The sequence below is a fragment of the Amblyomma mixtum genome, chromosome 2 (genome assembly GCF_055824585.1).
Source record: "Amblyomma mixtum isolate Tamu chromosome 2, ASM5582458v1, whole genome shotgun sequence".
Lineage (NCBI taxonomy): Eukaryota > Metazoa > Arthropoda > Arachnida > Ixodida > Ixodidae > Amblyomma > Amblyomma mixtum.
The window spans coordinates 260,094,746-260,113,019 of record NC_143013.1 but is presented as its reverse complement, the minus strand read 5'-3'; the positions used below and the strand labels follow the sequence as shown (position 1 = coordinate 260,113,019).

General features: G+C 49.7%; 1 protein-coding gene across 2 annotated transcripts in view; it reads right to left on the bottom strand.

The window, feature by feature from the left end:
• Window positions 1–17,704, bottom strand: part of Rph (Rabphilin) — a 110,945-nt gene extending 93,241 nt beyond the window's left edge. For both annotated transcript variants that reach the window (XM_089573685.1, XM_089573686.1), the window contains exon 1: window positions 17,451–17,704. The gene's annotated coding sequence lies outside the window, so the exon portion shown is untranslated. The remainder of the gene's footprint in view (window positions 1–17,450) is intronic.
• Between the last annotated feature and the right edge of the window lie 570 nt (window positions 17,705–18,274).

Here is an 18,274-nt window from a genome sequence, read left to right as displayed (position 1 = left end):
CGGTTTTTAGATGCCCGCCAACACTGTATTACAATGCCGCAGACGGCATCCCTGTAGCTCGAAAATTAAAAAAAAAATCTGGGTAAAGTTCGCTGAAACAACCCGTATATTCACCGCTAGTTTCCTCTAGCCAGCTTTTAGCGCGAACCACACTTCACTCGGTCGGGGAACCGCTCGAATGTTGCATTTCTGTTTCTCTATTTTGTGAACAGGGCGACTGCAAACACCTCGAACCAGTCCTAACTATTATGGTCGGGCAACGAGAACCGGATTAGTGCGGGCGTTAAGGAAGCCGTCCGTGAACCATATCTGTAAGGCCACGCCGTCTGGATCATAACATTTCCTGATCCCCCAGATGAAAAAAAAAAAAGACGCCCACAGGGAAGTGCCGACTATATAGCGAGACGAAACTGCACATCCTTTGTACAGAGCTGAAGGGCGGCGCCGGGCCGGTATTTGAACACAGTGTCAGACGTAAAGTGGCGGGCATGGAAATGCTGGGAAAACCTTGTGAGAGAGCGAGCACTAAGCGTGGTTAGTTATAGCACGGCACCTAACGGCGCCTGGCAAAGAACCAGGGTTATCGCATAAGCCGAGCCGGAATATTCCGAGGCGTTCCAAAACAGGCGAGGAAAGAGGGGGGGGGGGGGGGGGGGGGGGAGAAAGAACGAGAGAGGAAAGAGCGAAAGGATGAAAGGTAGGAGGAGGAAGCGAACCACGGAAAAAGAAAGAAGAAAATGAAAAAAAGAGGCAATGATAGAGACAGAAGGCAAAAAGAAAACTGAAAGATACAAAAAAATAATGAGGAGAACAAGAAGAATGGAAAGGAAAGAATGCAGGAATATAAACAAAGCAAGTAAAATAATGCAATAATGAAAGGAAAGGAACAAAGAAAAAAAAAGAGGGAAATAAAGGAAGCAAGAAAGATACAATCTTTAATTATTAGTTAATGAGTGTTGCGAAGCGGAGTGATCTGCATGAATTAGAACGATCTCTGGATAACCATCTGCTTGAAAGTGCCATTTGGTGCTTGACTGAATGTACCGTTTCATGCTGATGTACTCGGTGCTTGTGAATAATGCTGGTTTTCTATGAAGTTTTCATGCCCTCTCTCTAACGACCCTCGGACGAGGGTTGACAGTATTGTTCAATAAATAAATAAATAATGAAAAATCGGAGTCAAAGCAGCGGTGAGCGGTCGCGGATGCAGTCGCCTCCACAGCGACCGAGCTTATACTTAGAGCCTCACTATACCTGCTACGTGCGTCTCCTACTTCGTTCCGACCCCCTGAACTGCAGACGACGATTCCTTAACGCGTACACGGAAGGAGGGAGCGCGGGCGTCAGCCAGTGTTTGCCCGGCGCCAAAGACCTCCGACATGTTTATGGGCGCACAAGGCCAGCCCAGCGTATAAGGAACTTCCCACTGACGCTTCCGTTAGTGTATAGTGAGAGCAGTGTTTCCTTTTTCCTCCCCTCGGCTTCCGTTTCCTTTTTGCGAGGACGCATACCGGGGTCCTGAGTGCTCTTCCGTCGGGAGCGGTCCACATCCACGCACTCGCACGGGATTATGCACTAGCGGCGCCTGCTCAAGTGTCCGGAAATGCATTGGGCCTTGGCGCGAGAAAGCAGCAGTGACGTCATACACTCCTTAGCATCCCCGTCGCTTTGTACCTTTTTTTCCCAATGCCCGCGGCACTCTGCCCACGTTCCTCTCCTCGGCTGGTCTTAATCCCTGTTTGTTTATGTAGTTTGTCTAATTGTTTCTTTGTTTGTTTTTGTTGATTTGTTTGTTTGCTTGCTTGCTTATATGCTTGTTTTGTTTGTTTGTTTGCTTGTTTGTTTGTTTGCTTGCTTGTTTGTTTGCTTGTTTTTGTTTGCTTGTTTGTTACGACATATCGCAACAATTGTACACCAGGAGCAGGGCGATAAATCGGTTACGAAAACGTGAAACAAGGCTAAATAATGTTTCTTTGTTTGTGTTTTTGTTGATTTGTTTGTTTGCTTGCTTGCGTATTTTCCTGTTTTGGTTTGTTTGTTTGTTTGTTTGTTTGCTTGCTTGCTTGCTTATTTCCTTGTTTTTGTTTGCTTGTTTGTTACGACATTACGCAAAAATTGTACACCAGGAGCAGGGCGATAAATCGGTTACGAAAACGCGAAACACGGCTAAATAACGCGCAGGTATTATTCGCCGCCAGTTGCAGACAAAAATGCGTCGAATGGGAGTCAACAAAAACGTGGCGAGTAGAGGATTCCACGGCTATCTAGGATAGCCGAGGAATTTTGCCCGACGCGCGCCTGTTGGTCACGGTAAACTAAGCGAGATAGCGTGAAAAATGTGCCTTCGGCTCCGAACAAAGGAAGCGATGTTTACCTTCCGCGGTGGCTGAGTGGTTAGAGCGCTCGACTGCTGAACCGGAGTGCCCCGGGTTTGAACCCGACCGCGACGGCCGCTTTTCGAAGAAGGCGAAACGCAAAAGCCGCCCGCGTGCTGTGCAATGCCAGTGGCCGAAATTTTTCCGAAGCCCTCCATTACGGTAGCTCTTTCTTTCTTCTTTCACTGCCACTTTCCTCCTTTCCCTCGCGGCGCAGTTCAGATGTACCGAGAAGTGAGACAGTGACTGCGTGATCTCTTTTCCTGCAATATCGCAACCTGTGCGAGCAACGCTCGGTACCAAGAAGCGCCCGCTAGCGCTTTCCCGAGCTTTTTGCGTGTCATTGCGGGCAGAACATAAGTCTTCGCTCCCTCCCCCTTTTATACTTTTCACTCTTTCCTTACCCTTCGTGCATCGTTTTGATGGCCCCGGAGCTCCGTATAGTTCATACATACCCGACGAACCTGAATCGATGAATCCCCTCTCCCCACCAAGGTTAGATGTTTCGCCTCCAGCCTGTAGCTGTAGGTTTCGCTGTGAGAATCCACCATCCGAGAGTGCCCCCTCAGCATTCGCTCAGAAGTGCGCAGGTAGCGACTGCGAGCATACTTTCTCAGCAAAAAAAAAAAAGATTAAAGAGGGTGAGACATTAGCCCCTTTAGGGATGAACTGCTTTGCCTTAACCGTTACTCCTTTCGGGGACATAAAATTAGCAGCGCAACACATTCATTCACACATTCGTTAGCTTGCAAACAGTGTATCCTCTTCTCTTGGCCCTCCTCACTCAACCCTGGCCAATCCCTTTCGCGGGTATGTGCCATGTCACTAAGGCAACAGCAAAAACATCAGCAACGGCAAGGGACCGCAGATGTACCTCATGTAAAAGAAATAAGATCCAAGCAGCGATAGCAGGAGGGTATCGTCAGGTGGCGCCACCATGCAAAGCGGCAAGCTGCGGAACAAGAGAGAGGGAAAACTCTTACTTTTACCCACGACTGTACTATATAAGACTCCCTCGCTGAGCTCAGTCTGAATAACAGAAACTTGTTCAAACTCATCTGTTACTCCATCAACATTGAACGAGCGATATGAATACAGGTTCTGATACTGCGGCCACGAGTACGACAGGCTTAAAGCGAGCCTATAGGGACTTTTAGCGAAGCGGAGACGTACTATATAGCCCAGACGTATACCGGTGTACCGGCCGCGCCTTTATACCAATGCGCGTTCGAAGCCAGCGGCCGGTAAGCCGATATACGTCTGGGCTATAGTACGTCTCCGCTACGCTAAAAATCTTAAGTCCATTGCAAGCAGTTGCACATGACAAAAAACGACCTCAGGAAATATTGTATTCTATTCACATGACACAGGAAAACTGCATCGCGCCCTTCGAAAGTCTCAACCGGTTGGTTTCTGTGCTTTTCGGAATTAGTGCAGTGCGTCCGAAATAGAAAGCAGCAGGTGAAGAACACGGACAGTTGCCACCTGTAACGCGAACTTCAGCGATAGCTTTGGCGGCGCGAAGCGCTGAATGTTCGCGAATAGTTTTGCGCCGATGTCGGCGGCCCCTACATTTGGATATTGTGATCCGCGGGTTGTTCGCACCTTCGCGGGCCGCGTTCCACCACCTTCTTTACGGGCTCTGCTTTCCCTCTGACGTGTAGCGTCCCGAGCAAGACGCTGCCTATCGGCTACATCCGTGGGCGCTTATATTTGCTGACTTAACGCCAATGATCTCGTGGAGGCTGCAAAGCTTGTGCGTCCATAGGGCCCGGTACCTCCGCAGCGTCCGAAGCACTCACTCAACCGGTTTCCCGCTGTGTCGAAGACAAAGCCGAAAAGGTCCTCTCCCCACGCGCGCTGTTCCTGTCGCATTTTATTTTTTTATTTTCAATACCTCAAATGCACCTATGCAGGAGTTTTACAAGAGGGGTGGCCATTCGCGATGACAGATGAGTTCGGTAATGAAACGCTTGAAGTGGTCGTCACTGCAATATGTGACAGCAACAGCAGGAAGGTCATTCCAGTCCTTGGGCGTTCTTACCAAAAATGGGGAATTCCTCCACTCACCCACCAAGGTGGCTCAATGATGCAGAAAAGTGATGCAGAAAAGAAAAATTCTGCACAAATACTGCACGGATACTGTCCAATCTGTCAGCCTATACCCTATTACTGCTCCTTTTCCTCTAAAAATGCTCCTCTTTACAGCAGTTCACCGCCTGTGTCTTATCCACTCCTCCGTAGTCGGTATGTGCCATTTTATTTGAGGCCAACCAATCAACCAACCAACTAGCCATGTAGGCTATCGGTCCAAATAGTTTCTACAAAGTTTCCTAAGATGAGCAAATAAACAATTTTTGATTAATTGAAATGGGTATTAACCCATTATCTATCGCGTCATACCCTCAGGGCAGAGCTTAAGTGTTCGCCCCAATTTTTTACTAAGTACTAAGAGTGTAGGCAGCCGTTAACCACGGCATTCAAAGGCGGCGCGTTTCAGAGTAAACTAACCTGTCCAGTTACGAAACTCCGAATAAAAAAGCGGAAATGAGTGGCGACCAGTTTTTGGAGGTCGGCAGATGGTGCCGCCCTCTATCAGCTAAGTGGCCACCTATCGGCGGCGCCCTGCAGCTCCTCGTCTCCACTGCAACGATGTAGAGGGCGACGCCCCAGAAGTTCATCTGAGCGCCGCCAACGGCTCGACAGTCAACTAAGCTCTGACTTTTTTGGACCAATCAGCAAGCCGGATCCTGAGGCATGCGCCTTAGTGGTATCATCTGCATGAATATATGCACGCATACATACATGCGACGAAGATACTACTATAAGAGTCGCGTCGACATTTCTAAGCATGCCTTTGGAGCCCCGAATAGACGAGCTCTCTCGTAGGCGTCTATAGAAAATATTACTACGCGCTGAGTAACACCCCAGCCGTAAATATACTCGCGGAAAGATGCGTCGTCGTCGCCGGAATAAATTCGAGCGCCGAACGCACGATCGATCACTTCTTTCTTTTTTTTTATTTCCCTGCCGCTGTCTCTGTTTCGGGTAATCATCCTGCTATTGAAAAAAAAAATGCATATGGCGAGTGGCTTACATTAGCAGATGAAAAATCTCGCAGATGCGGCCGTTCGTTCCGAGCTCTCGTTAAGGGGCAGAGTCGGGAAACATAAATAGTATTGCGCACAAGTCGCAGGCAGTTCTTCCGGCAACCGCCGCAATCAGCGGCCGCGTTCTGGCATTTCCTTTCTCCTGACACGTGGCCACGCATCGGCGTATCTGCAGCAGCAACATCGCGAGTTCGCTCAGACCGAGCATCTCACGAAGCAGCAACACGGACAAATCTCGACTCTGTACACACACCAAACGCCAGCTAAGCAGCAATGGAAAGCAGCGCAACAGCTATCAATACAAAGCGGCGTTAATGAACCAGCCTCGTGAAAGGGCATAAAACGTTCCAAAATGCTTCTTTTTTTTCGCAGGTCTTCGCCCTCTTTCAGGTCTGGTATTATACTGAAGGCACCGCAATTAACGGCACTCTTTCATCTTGCCTTTGAAGTCGCACTCCCGCAAGATTTTTCGACCGTAATAAGAGTCGGTCTCCGCTGCTCCATAAAGTCAACACCAATTACACGGCCACCAAATTGTCTCGCTCTCGGCATCGTCGCTTCGGCCGAGGCGACGAGCATTCATTATCCGCACTGATTGAAACAACTCACTCTCCCGGGTTTTTTCTCAAGTAACGTTAAGATGTATTTTTTCTTTAATTTATGACCGACGAAATTCCTGATACTGCCTTGAAACATTTTTCCAAAAAGTGCGGCGTGCATTAGATATTGATGAACACTGCCGCATGAATTTCCAAAGCCAGCGTTCTTTGAGATCACTTTTAATTGAGAGGCAACTGTGGAATATTGTAAGATTTTGTTATGAACATATATTGATGGAAATAGTCTAATCTTCCGATGCCCCGCGAAATCTTGCTTTTAAAGTTTTCCCTGCGCTAGCACCTAGTTGTTAAGACTGCCGTAGAAAACAAATGGGATTAGTTTTTAACAACAAATAGCAGAAACTATGAGCCTCCCAAGAAGAAATTTCCGGATATATTGATTGTTAGAATGCGCATTTACGATATGCGAAAAAAATTGTATTCATAAACAACTTTCCGTCGAAAAAAAAAATGACCTCGTGCAGAATTTCTGAATAAGCTTCAGCACGAATTCTTAGAATGCGTTTGGTAGAAGCGGAGTTATCGGAAATCGAAATTTACTGTTCGCTATACTCGCACGTCTGCTTCTCATCTCGTGATTCTTAGCACACTCAAAGTCAACCGTCTCTTCACCCCCCCTTCCCTCCAACCCCCGCTGGAGCGTCGTCGTTCACGTAATTGTGTTTTCCCTTTACGTGTCAATCTTTTATTCATCCAGCGAAGCGGCTGCATCCAGTCGAGGCCTCACGTGAGTGACAGGTCTGCCGTCTCGGCGCGGCCACAGTTCGTCTGCTCGTTATTTTATTTTATGCTGCTCTGCAATCACTGTCCGACGTTCATGTGACGCATGAATATACCTGACGAAGAGCAGCTTCGAAGAGCACACTCGTAAACGCCTGACTCGAAAGGGCGCGAAATTTAAAAAGTCGATGGAAAGCACAAGCCAAGTTTCCAGCACGATTCTATAGTATACTTTGATGCGTGTGGAAGTGTAATTTTTGTCTGAGAAGCTCATGGCAACACGGTCTAACGATCGGGTGAGTTTATTTATGATGTTCAAAAAGTGTGTGTGTGCGTGTGTGCGCGCGTGTGTGTGTATGTGTGTGTGCGCGCGCGCGTGTATATGTGTGTGTGTCTGTGTGCGCGCGTGTGTGTGTGCGTGTGCGTCTGTGTCAGTGTGTGTGCGCGCGCGTGTGCGCGTGCGTGTGTCTGTGTGCGCGCGCATGTGCGTGTGTCTGTGTGTGTGCGTGCGCGTGTGTGTGCGTGTGTGTCTGTGTGTGCGTGCGCGCGCGTGTGTGTCCGTGTGCGTGTGTGCGTGCGTGCGCGCGCTTCCGGTTAACCTCCCTGCCTTTCCTCTTATTCCTCCTCCTCCTCCAAAAAGTGTGGCCGGGTTTGCTTATTCTGCATTGTCAAAGTTCGGCGCTGAAAATTTTATCGCACTTTTATTTTTTTTAATATTTCTTCTGTTGTACTGATTACGTACGCATTGCAACAATGCTCTTATGACCCCTCTCTGTCCGCCACGCACTGACTGGACATTCTTTTTTTGTGTGTGTGAGCGGGCGCTAACAGGAGGTTCCTCTAAAAACCCACTAACTTGTATTACCTTAGCGGCCACCAGGTTCAATCAGCTTCTACTAACAAGAATCTTCTAAGTTTTATGAACTTTGCAGCCTTCTGCTGTGACATATTTTATATTCTTAATTTACGTAAATAAAACCTGAAACCTGCAAATCTGCAAACCTGAGAGGAGCATCTCAAGTTGCAAGCGATAAAAAAAAATGGCTGAGGCTTAACTTGGTTAAGCCTGGAGAATGCGAAGCATCATCGTGTCGCGTAATTTGGAGGCGCACAACGACAGCGACGGCGCGAGGTGGGCCCCCGTTTCTCCACTGTCGTGACGTCATCAAGTCACGTGGTGTGACGTCATGTATCACGTGATTTGGAGGCGCACAACCACAGCGACGCCGCGAGGTGGGCCCCCTTTTCTCCACTGTCGTGACGTCATCGTGTCACGTGGTGTGACGTCATGTATCACGTGATTTGGAGGCGCACAACCACAGCGACGGCGCGAGGTGGGCCCCCGTTTCTCCACTGCCGTGACGTCATCGTGTCACGTGGTGTGGCATCATCGTGTCACGTGATTTGGAGGCGCACAACCACAGCGACGGCGCGAGGTGGGCCCCCGTTTCTCCACTGTCGTGACGTCATCGTGTCACGTGGTGTGACGTCATGTATCACGTGATTTGGAGGCGCATAACCACGGTGAAGGGCTGAAGTGGTAGCTAAAGTAGTATGCTTCGCATAAAAACGGAAAGACGACGTGTTCCGCCTCACCGAAGCTTCTTTGGCTCTTCGGCTACAATTAAACCAGGAGAAGCAGACTGTCAGAAGCAAAACAATGCGCCCACGGTGGCAACATAATCCTCCCCGGTAAACGGTAGAAAAGAAAAGAAACAGAAAACGAAAAAAAAAAACAGAAGGTAGAGGAAGGGTTTTAGTACCCGTTAAACGAGAAAGTAGGAAACAACGCAACATCATCGATACGAAAAACGCAGCCTCAGCGTTATTTGCTCGCTGAAACAGAGGAAACCGGATACGGCCATTCGGGGCACATAAACAGCAAGCACAGACCAAGGAAGAAGAAAAAGCACCCGGGTGGCGACACGGACACGGCGAAGGAAAGCCAGTACACTGCCGCAAACTTACTTGTCGACCCTGGGACACGCTGAAATGTTCGCAGAGAAACTGGAAACTTGTAACGGAGGCCTGAACACATAGACACACAAGTGATGTTGTTGTGCTTTGTGTAGAATGCTTTGTGTTGCTGTCTTCTTTTGTTGCTTGTGCTGTGCTGAGTTGTGGCTTGCGTGGTGCAGTTCTGCGCTCATTTACAAAGTTTTGTTTTACTGCGTTAGCAGTGTAGTCCTCTTTCGGCTAAATAGCCGTGGGCTGTGGAAGCCTGCAACGCCCAGCGCCGCTAGCGGATCGGAGGGGGTCTTTTTTTTTTCGAACTAAAGGCTCGTATAGGGCGTTTCATACAGGCGGAGGCATAATCAAAACATCGTCAAATCATTACATCGTGTCATCAGAAGTTAACAATATCAGCTACTTAAAAACGAAACAAAAGAAATTGGAGAAACAGCCGCGACGGCTCAGTGGTAAGGCGCCCGTCTACCGAGCCGGAGTACCCGGGTTCGAACCCGACCGCGGCGGCCGCGTTTCGATGGAGGCGAAACGCAAGAGGCGCCCGTGTGCTGTGCGACGTCAGTGCACGTTAAAGATCCCGAGGTGATCGAAATTATTCCGGAGACCTCCACTACGGCACCTCTTCCTCTTCTTTCACTCCCACCTTCCTCCCTTTCCTTACGGCGCGGTTCAGGTGTCCGCCGAGATGTGTGAGATAGATACTGCGCCAATTCCTTTCCTCAAAAACCAATTTACCAATTTAAGAAATTGTAGGGTGGTGGTGGTGGTGAAAACTTTTATTTTGTGAAAAAGAGTTTGGGAGCCACAGAGTGGCCCCGCTACATGGTCGGCGTCCCTAGTCCGGGACACCGCATGACGAGGCCCCGTCTCTCGCCCGTTTCACCAGAGCCCTTTGGGACTCAAGCGACGAGCAGTTGAGGAGGGCAGTCTCCCATGCCTCTCTGCAAGGGGTAGGGGAAGGGGGGAAGTGGGGATTTTGAGTACATGCCCACACCATGTGGAAGATATCACAGGTCTCCCCACAGTGTGGCCATCGCCCATCCGTGTTAGGATCGTAATGTTTTATTATTGCAGGACAGAGTAGAGTACCTGTCTGCAGGCACCTTAAAGTTCGCTCCTCCGTCTTACTCAGCCCTTTTGCAGGGGCCGGGAAAAGGCGGTGGTTGTCGCTATAATGTGTTAATATTTCCCTGAATCGCAGCAGCGGCTGGTTAGTCTCCGAGCCAGAAGAGCTGGAATGAGGAGCCCGGTGAGTAAGCGCTCGGTCAGCGGCCTCATTACCTCGTAAGCCCTGGTGGCCAGGGACACTTACGCTCTGTCTTAAGAGTGTGACTCGATAGCGTAGTGGACTATTTCCCAAATATGCAGAATCGGCCATTCTCTACTTCACATTCATAAACCCCTGGGGGCCCTCGCACCACTTCCGGTGCAGTGGTGCAGGTGTTGACCTATAAGCCACTGCCCTGCGATGGCAGGTGCTGCCACCGGTGGCAGGTGCTGCCACCGGTGGGGCTTGTGCGACACAGGTTGCTCTTCCCGAGTGAGCATTCAATAATTGAAGTGCCACATGGCCACATGGTGGGCAGTTTTCTTGCAGTCCGGTGGGCATTGGAGGTTGCGGTGGGAGGTTGTGATGACGTCAGATTGTCACGTGACCTAGGTGACCCACCTGTCTTCAACGACGCCGAAGCCGGATTTTCTGCGACACGAGACCCTTAACGCCTTCGCGGTAAAGTACAAGTTTTTTGTTATCACAAACACGCAAAGAAAAAAACTAGTGTAAGCGAGATAGTATAAACAAGATTCATACACAGTGGTACGCATGCAGCAGGATGAAGATAAACATACAAAGAATAGTTGAGGTATTCAAGCACAAGTAAAAAAAAGTAAAAATAAAGAAAGAACAGAGGGAAATAATGTAAGGGAGGGAACTTCTCTCATTCAGGTCAGTAATCCTGCCCAGCCACTAAGCGCGTCCAATTTTTTCGTTGTTCGCGATGCAGAGAATGTCTTCATCAATCAATTTATGTCGCCAGATGAAAGGGTTAAAATGGCAATAAATTTGTTCGGGCAAATGTAGGCTCCACTTTACGATCATTGTCGAGGCGAGGGAAGATACGAGTGGCAGGTTTAAATTTCTCGGCAGTGCAGTCAGAAGGGTCATAGTAAAGTTTGTGCAGAAACGTTAGGCGATGAACTTTGCGCCTACTTTCAAACAGCTGGAGATATAAGCAGCGCTTAATCATTGAAATGCCAGAATGTAAGGAAAAGTTACGTTTAGTAAAGTATGCAGCTTTGTTTTACATAGTTTTTAATTAAGATATTAGATATGATTGATTATCATATCCACCCACCTTCGCCCTCGATAGCCCGCGTAGCAGCGCAATGGAAAAGCAGCGGCGAAATCGAATTCAGGAGTGCGATCAGTGTATCAGCGAACTGTACAAACAGTTCTGCTAGCGCAGATTTGTCGCGTCACATCGTACGATCACCTGTGCACTTTTTTTGTTGTTGTTGACGCACTCTCGGTTTGGTTCGGTTCATGCGGTTTAACGTCCCAAAGCGACTTAAGCTATGAGGGACGCCGTAGTGAACGGCTCCGGAAATTTCGACCACCTGGGGTTCTTTAACGTGCGCTGACGTCGCAGTAAGTACACGGGCCTCTATAATTTTGCCCTCATCGAAATTCGACCGCCGCGGCCCGAATCAAACCTGCGTCTTTTGAGTCAGCAGCCGAGTGCCACAGCCACTGAGCCACCGCGGCGGTTTCATTTGCCGTGGGTTCAACAGCTCAGTAGCAGAGTGATTGCAGTAGAGTGAGTGAGTGAGTGAGTGAGTGAGTGAGTGAGTGAGTGAGTGAGTGAGTGAGTGAGTGAGTGAGTGAGTGAGTGAGTGAGCGAGTGAGTGAGTGAGTGATTGCAGTAGAGTGAGTGAGTGAGTGAGTGAGTGAGTGAGTGAGTGAGTGAGTGAGTGAGTGAGTGAGTGAGTGAGTGAGTGAGTGAGTGAGTGAGTGAGTGAGTGAGTGAGTGAGTGAGTGAGTGAGTGAGTGATTGCAGTAGAGTGAGTGAGTGAGTGAGTGAGTGAGTGGAGCAGAATGACCGAAGTGAGAAAGTGAGTGGATGAGAATGGAATGGAGTGAATGAGTGTGAGTGAGCTGGGTAGAGTGATTGAAATGAGTGTGAGTGAGCTGGCTATAGTGATTGAGAAAGTGTGTGTGTAGACCAGAGTGAGTGAAAGAGTGCGCGTTGAGAGAGAGAAAGTGAGCGAGTGAGTGGAGAGGAGTCTAAGTGACCAGAGAGGTGCGGAGTTAATAAGTGAGAAAGAGTGAATGATTCCGCGAACGAGTGAAGTGATGACGTCACCACTTCACTTAACCAGAGGTACCTATGATTAATCACTCCGACCAAGGACGCTGTAGAACAAATTTCACGTTCGTGCGATCAGCGTCAAGACATCTATATGCCTATAGCCAGCTTACTCAAGCGTTCAGCCTTTAAACGCGGGTAAGCCAACTGCCGGCAATGCCCAAGCAAGGTGAGCTCCTCCTAAACACCTGCGAAAATCGTAAAAGCGCAGTAAATGCGTCCAACACCACAAGAACAAGACTACATTCCGCTGTTGAATGTGTTACTCTCAAAATGTGTTGTTGTTTTGTTATTTTCAGCAGACCGGAGGCAGTAACCGGGTTCTCAGCATTTTTTTTTATTGCCTCAGGCAACTGCCATGGTTTATCACATACCAAGAATACAATACAAGGCTAATCAACTTAATTCACTATGAAGTGAGCCCAGAATTCTGTGTAACATGGCGCCTTGCAACCGGGTGTCCTTCCGACGTATAGAAGCTACAGCTTGTTTACAGCCCATTCATTAATTTTGTTATCCCATCCATCTTTATTACGCCGCTCTTCGTGGCTGGTAAACACGAAGCGAAATTCTTAAGGCACCCGGAAAGACGCTCAACGCCTCCGAACGTCATTATTTGAGCATGTTGATCCCCTGAATCGGCGTCAAAAGCAAGCGAAATCAAAAAATAAAAATAAGATACTAACGACGTGATCCCAACGGCGACGTCAATACCACCTGCTGCAATCTTCGCGGCAGCCCTCGCGAGCACGTTATGACTGAAAACAAAACATGCAGGGTGGGCTTATGCGGGCTAAGAAACTGGGCTCTGGAACAAAATTAGATTCAGCGTCAACATGCATAATTCGCTTTCATCTTTCTTCGCACGACTAGATCGGCATGGAAATCTAACTGCGCAGCACATGCCACAACATAGGGGGCTCTGCCGTCAAGTGGGCTTCGTGCTTGATACCATCTATTCGCAGGTCCCTAATTGAAAGCGACTGTTTGCACAAGTCCGCCCGTTTCCACCCTTTCAACTCCCTTCCTCCCTTCGGGGGTGAATGGAAGCGGGTGTTCCCGGGGACGATAGAAATCTATTTCGGGGTGACTCCGCATCGATTTTTCGCCCGCCTTATATATATCGGCGGTCCAGCCAGCCAGCCAGCGAACATGTGTGGAGGCGCGCGGGCGCAGGGGACCTGTTTGCTTCTTCCGAGGGAGCGCCATTTTGCGCGCGGAAGTCGTTAGGGGGCGCCCGCTGCGTCCCCAATTCCCACTGCCCCACCGCGCCCGCCTCGTTCGTCCAGTCCACTTTGTGCAGACAGACGACAGGAAAGAAGAGAGTCGTTCGCGCAGACGACAGTCGAGTCGTTTATGCAGACGACAGCCGAGTCGTTTTGTGCAGACGACGAAGCGGCTGTGCGACGAGAAATAAATAAGAATGGACGAAGGAAAGAGAAATTGCCGGAGGAAGTCAAAACAAAGAAGTCAGCCTCACACGCGTAATGCATAAGAGGAGAGGCAGTTGCATAAAGCATTTTACGACGTCGTTTCGCTTTAGCGTCCCTCGTCTGCGCTCTTAACCGACCCTTCGGAAGGAGCTTTTGTCTAGATGAATTTCCTTGAGACTCCTGCGGGGCTTCTAAGGCAGTTACTATGCGTAGGTAAAGCTCGGGTTAAAGCCCACATTGAGCACTAAATTCGAAACGAGTGAGCAGGCTAAAACCCTAGCCCGCATCTCGTTCCGTGGCCTGCTTCTGTAAGAGACAGTAAAACCTATCCTATGTTATGCTAGCCGCACTCTGTACATCCTTGCCTTTAAAATAACGACGTAAGGTGGCCTGCTGTTGGTCACAAGGTCGCGGGTTCAATTCCCAGCCACGGTAGCCCCCATTTAGATGGAGGCGAAATGCAAAAACATTCGTCCTTTGAGATTCCTGCGTACATTAAGGATCCCCAGACACAGTCGGAATTAATCAGGAGGAGCTGCATACGAAAAAGGCTTTGAATGTCGAAGAACAGAGATAAACGCCTTCTACAGAGACTCCTGCAAAAAGAGAAACGATTAGAGCAATTAGAAAAGGGCAAAGTACGTCGGAACGTCGATATGTCATGGACCGACGTTCATGGAACGAATTGAGACATTTTCAGCCGCGCGCCGAATTCCTGGGCGAAATAATTCAAACGCGCGTGACGCACGTAACTTCGCGCGTCATAGTTCCGCGACGTCTGAGCGAATACTCGCAAAGGGCGCGCGAACAAACCGAAAGACCACAGACAGAGACATTCCGACCAAGACTCGCTAACGTAGCAGCTTTGCGACCGCACGCTGTTCTCTCCCCTTTTTGTTTGTTTTGTTTTTCTGTTCGATCGCGTGCTAATTCTTCTCGCGATACGGTAGCATACACTGCCAAATATTTCTTCAAGAGCGCTCCGTGTTGCGTTCCCCGCTTCGCCAAACAAGGGTGGATTGATTTGCGTCATAACTTTGCTGCCAACGCGATCTTGTCGGTCTATCCTGCAAGTATGGGTGGATGAGGGACGCACTAAAGACAATAATCCACGGCTTCTGACTTCCTGGAGAGCTTAACCAGGCGGGTATACTTGCTGGTTTTGCGAGACCTAGACAGATAACACCACTCCGTCCAGCCTGATAACTCCGGAACTCCTGACGCCACGACGGCATTTTAAAGCGAAAGCTTTACTACTTGCACTTTCAGCCTTTGCCGTGGCGCGGCGGTGCCACCGTTGACCTTTAGTTGACCTCTGTGTGACGTCATGTGTGACATCACGCCAAAGAGAAGGGCGACCGACTCGCACCGTCGCAAGCCGCGGCGGTGCCACCACCGGCGCCTAACTCCTGCGCTCTCCGCTAGGAGCGCAACAGGTGTTGTTTATAGTCGTTCCCTTCATGAACATAGCACCGCCTAAAGCCAGGCACAGTCGAGATCTTACCGTGTGATCTGTGTGTACAAGCTACAGCACGTGAGACTTGTACCTCAGGTGCATTACACTGTGACGTCATCGTCAACATCCCGTACAATGCACCGCTGAAGCAAAAAAGCCCCATACCGACTCCCTTGACATCAACGGGCGAGCGAACCGGAGCTTGCGCTCGGTGTGGCACTAGCGGCTGCGCGTCTGTCACGCGTCAGAGAGCCAAGCAAAAATAAAGATAATAATAACGACGAAAATCTCCGCATAGAGCTCACGCAACAGCTGTTTCGCTCTCACCTTTTTCTATCTCGACGCCCTCTCCCCTCCTTTCTACACAGGGAGGGAAAGAGAGTGAGGCCGTAATCAATTCTTGTCGGGTCGAGCCACCTGTCGGTTATAAGGTCACACGAGGACTCTGAGCAGTTAGTACGGTTCATAGTCGCGCGCCGTTCGACGTCCTTGCGGACGGAGACATGTCAACTGACACACCGCGCGCGCTCTCCCAAGCTGTAAGTTTTAAACAGGCTTACAGGAGAAATCGTGTCGATGGCCACAACGCGAACATCTGTAATAGCGAGACCTGTATACGCACACCCCCCATCCATCGCGGTGCGTTCTCGTTTAAACAACCGCATTCCGGCAACCGATTTTCTCAGTATGTCAAGTGACAGCTGCGCGCGTTGCGCTGCTCCGTCGGCTCTCGGAAATTCTAAAATGGTACCGATGAGAAAAAGGAAAAAAAAAAAAGGAAACGAAAAGTGAGAAAAGCGAGCCGCGCGAATTATTGCGAGCATCAACATTCATCCGCCCCGGGATATTATAAATCTCACTGTCCTCCGAATGACGCGCTGCGCTGTTTCGTTAGCTGTTCCAGGATTCTAAAAATAGCCCCTGATCTCGTCGGCTTGCAAAATGCGTAGAGCGCTATATGGCAGCTCGAGGATTTATCGCGGCCGTGCTCATGATCATAGCTCGGGGCCGAATGCGAGATAACAATAGCAGAGGTTATCTTACGGCGGCGTCGCGAAATGCGTTGGTGACGCCACGATCAAAGGCTAATGGTGTGGGTGATCATTTGCGCAGGGAAATCGCTAGCTTAACGCAGGCAGGCCTTAATCCTGGAGGCAAGCAATGCGGGATCGGGATATCGGGGTTAGAATCGATCCGCCTTCCTTAGTGTAGCGTGACAGACAGGATAGTCATGCAAAAGCTATAATCCCGTGTTTCTTTCGTTTTTCGAACGAAAATCAGTCTGAACTAGGTTGCGAATCACCGCAGCGTTACTGACAAAATCTGCATAATGATAATGAACAGAGCCTTGAACCGAAATAGCCCTCTCACACAGTTGCGTAAGATATGTGGCATATCAGCTGGGTGGGCATTGCCCGACAGGTATGAACTCTCTGAAAAAACAGCTGACTACAACAGTGATTTCTTTTTCGAGGCTTGTTGCTTCGTGTTAATGTAACACGTACCGCATAAACCGAATTACACTGGAGTCCGCGCATGGTATTGGGAATTTGGGGTTGCATATGTTAGCGAACAGATGTGGCACTCAAACGCCAGTTAAAGTATGCCAGGTTAATTCTGCAAGCTTCAGCCTCTGCTCGCTTCGTTTCCAAAGCTGTATCCCATTTTCTTTTCACCTCCCGCTTGTATGTATGTGAAGTTTGGTTTGCAGCGAAGGAATGTGGTATGTCTCCACTTGTCACAGCGTATACCCTGGTATATCGGCAACGGAAACCCGACATATGTCCGCTTCATTCCAGGCCACGATCAGCCTTATCATTCTTTGCTTGTTACAGGAAGAAGTGAAGGGAAGGAGAAAGCAGATAAACTACTCGGAAAGTAAGCTGCAATCCGTGCTCTTTGTTCGGTGTAAAGTAGTTTGAATACTAGTAGCTTGATTCCAGAGCTACACCTCAATTAACCGGACATTTCAACAGGAGCATGCAGCCCATGACACAAGAAAACGCAGTTATCAAAAATGTCTCACGAGCACAAGAACCATGTCTCACACATCCTTCGAGCACAATGCATCGAACGAACTTCGCTCGTGATACGGATCAAGGCGTATGAGCCGAAAGATAAAATAAAATGTAGTATGCAGAAACTGCTCAGGTGACTCCAGAAAACCACTGGGTATTAAGGAGACGGCAGTAAATCCAGACGTTGCCCTGCTCGTCGCGACCACCGCTGCTGTACCTGAAGAGCAACGCTTCTTCGCCAGCTCCAATTGAAAAGCCCAGTCTACGAACACAGATTTCACGCTCGCTCTCACATCGACGAGGTTCCCGAAACCGCGTCGCGCGCAGCGCACGCTCGCACTGTCGTCCGCCGGCAGCGCAGCATATGTTTGCCGCGTCCACTTACTCTAGCGTCGAGAGCCGTTCTCGGCGTCCGCAGGGTCGTTCGGGGGCCGTCGAGGAAACCATATCAGCGCGCCGCAGAGCGCGATTGTGCGCCAAAGCTGCCGCTCGCACCGGAGGCAGAGAAACCAACGGCAGCAGCCATCGCCGGCTGAATCCGCCGAGAAAAAACGCGCGCACAGCGTCGAACAGCAGCAGCAGCGACGGAAGTTCTTCGACCGGCAGCGACGGCGGCAACTGTTGCGAGCGCCGCCCGCGCTCAGCGGCGGCACGCACAAAACACACGCACACCGCCACCGACGAGCGCCGCCACTGGCTGCCTTGCTTTCCCTTCTCCCTCATCGTTCTCTCTCCCTCGGGCTTCCATCCGCAACGCCAGCGCGCGATGTTCGCTAACGGTGACGTTATATTGATTTCGTTGTGCGTTTATGCTGTCTGTTATTGTAACGCCCTAATAGGCGGAAGGAGAGGGAAAAGAAAGAGGCCGTCTTTCTCCCGGTTAGGGCCGGTGCTTTATGTTTCCCCTTTGCTCCCGTTTTCCCTTTCGCCTTGACGGGAAAGGATGCTGCGGCTGGCGTTTTCAGTGCGGTTGAAAGGGGGAGCGCCGGAATGCACCCTCACCCTCGTTACGTATTCCTATCGAATCTATAATGGCATTCCTTCTCTTCCGCGACACCTGTATCTCCTGTCGATGAGCGCTGCAACCGCGGTGCAACGGCGCGGTAGGTTTGAATGACGCTTGCAGGTAAAAGTGTGTAATCCTGCTAACGGTGTCGTCACCTGTGCATCAGACCAAAGGAACAAACCGAAGACCACTTTAGTGCATCT